Below are 2,151 nucleotides of genomic sequence, written 5' to 3' on the forward strand. Positions count from 1 at the left end.
CTCTCTTCCATGTCCAATATGACAAAGTTTGTGGGAAGAAAGTATTTCCCAACCTTTATCAACACGTTTTCCACCACTCCTATTGCTTGTTTTTGAGTTTTGTCAGCCAGCCTGATGACTACATCTGTGGGCATTATCTCATTGATCTGCAGCCTTTTCATAAGGGATAAGGGCATTAAGTTGATGCTTGCTCCCAAATCGCAGAGTGCTTTATCAAACATTGTTTCTCCTATGGCACAGGGGATGTGAAAGCTCCCTGGGTCCTTTCTTTTTGTAGGCAACTCTGGTTGAATGAGGGCGCTGCACTCCTTGTTCATCACTATAGTTTGGCCTTCCTTGAGTGAGCTTTTCTTGGGAAGCAGTTCCTTCATATACTTGATGTATGCAGGCATTTGTTGGATGGTCTTGATGAATGGTATGTTTACATGCAGAGATGCAAACAAGTCAAGAAATCTTGAGTATATTCTCTTCTCCACAGCACCATTGAGTAGTTGGGGAAAGGGTGAATAGAGTCTCAGCAGCTCCTGTTGTGAGATTTTTGGTTCTTGGTGATCTTTTTCCTTCTTCTCTGCTAAGGTATCTCCAAGTTGTTCTGGCGGCCTGTTTGGCTTGTCCTCAGTCTCCTTATCACTTGTAGTGACCATCTTACAATCTTTCCATCTTACTTTCTTTGTTTCACCTCTCGGATTTTTCTCTGTGTCACTTAGGAATCCATCTGTAGGTTTGGGAATCTGCTCAGAGAGATACCTCACTTGAGATTCCAACCTCTTGATGGTGTCTCCCTGGTTCTTAAAATTTGCTCGCACTTCCTCTTTGAACACCTTGTTGTCTTGGATCTCTTGGCATATGCCTTCAAGCAGGTTCTCAATCCTTGAGAGTCTTTCATCAGATGATGGTAGGTTGGGATTGGAGGTGGATAAGGAGTGTTATTTTGGTTTTGATATGGATGTAGAGAGATGTTATTATGGTGGTGTTGATATGTTCTCTGTGTGAATTGTTGGTGAGCTGCATTGTTGTTGGGGTTGTGACGTCTCTGATCTTGGCCTTGATCTTGTTGATTACCCCACCCAAAGTTTGGGTGATTCCTCCAACCAGGGTTGTAGGTCTTGGAGTATGGGTCATGATTTTGTCTAGGGGAATTCCCAATGTAGTTGGCTTGCTCCTGCTCACTCTCTGCCTCTGCATTCACTCCCTCTTGGGTTGTTGATGAGGTGGTGATTGCTGCTACTTGGTTCCTCTCCATCTTCTTGGTGAGGTCAGCTAATTGCTCGGTAATGAGCTTGTTTTGGGCCAGCAGTGCATCTACATTGTTTAGCTCCATCACTCCTCTAGTGTTCCCTCTTTCGGAGGCATAGAAGTAGTCATTCTCTGCTACAGTTTCAATGACATCTATGGCCTCCTCAATGGTCTTCTTCTTGTTCAGAGATCCCCCGGATGAGTGGTCTACTGCTTTCTTTGATTCATAAGAAAGGCCTTCATAGAAAATGTGTAGCTGCACCCATTCATTGAACATATCTGGTGGACACCTCCTTGTTAGGTCCTTAAACCTCTCCCATGCTTCATATAGAGTCTCACCATCCTGCTGCCTGAAAGTTTGAACCTCAGCTCTCAGCCTGTAGATTCTTTGAGGAGGATAGAATCTGGCTAAATTTGTTCACCACATCTTCCCAGGTTGTCAAACTTTCCTTAGGGAAGGATTCCAGCCATTTAGATGCCTTATCCTTGAGTGAGAAAGGGAACAAAAGTAGTCTACAGGTGTCAGGATGAACACCATTAGACTTCACAATATCGCATATCCTCAGGAAGGTGGTTAGATGTTGATTGGGGTCTTCTTGGACGCCTCCTCCGAATGAACAATTGTTCTGAACAAGGGTGATGAGCTGTGGTTTTAGTTCAAAGTTGTTGGCATGTATGGTTGGCTTTTGAATGCTACTCCCACAGTTTCCTGGGTTTGGGTTGATGTAGGAGCCTAGAACTCTTCTCTCTTGCCCAGCATGATTTGCTAGACCTTCTCTGCCATGGTTGTGAGCCTCTTCTTCATGATGGTTCTCCATATTCTCCTCCATGTCTAGTTCAAAGTACTCTTCCTCTTCCTCAGCACCCACTACTCTTTTTCCTCTTGCTTCCTTCCTTAATCTAAGGAAGGTCCTC

At 44.3% G+C, this 2,151-nt stretch overlaps 1 non-coding gene across 1 annotated transcript; it reads left to right on the top strand.

Annotated features, from left to right (window-relative positions):
• Nucleotides 1–1,508: 1,508 nt before the first annotated feature.
• Nucleotides 1,509–1,615, top strand: LOC112752594 (small nucleolar RNA R71). Its single transcript, XR_003177023.1, has one exon. It is a non-coding gene; the product is annotated as a small nucleolar RNA R71 (small nucleolar RNA).
• The last annotated feature ends 536 nt before the right edge of the window (nucleotides 1,616–2,151 follow it).

The sequence above is a fragment of the Arachis hypogaea genome, chromosome 15 (genome assembly GCF_003086295.3).
Source record: "Arachis hypogaea cultivar Tifrunner chromosome 15, arahy.Tifrunner.gnm2.J5K5, whole genome shotgun sequence".
NCBI classification, from domain to species: domain Eukaryota; kingdom Viridiplantae; phylum Streptophyta; class Magnoliopsida; order Fabales; family Fabaceae; genus Arachis; species Arachis hypogaea.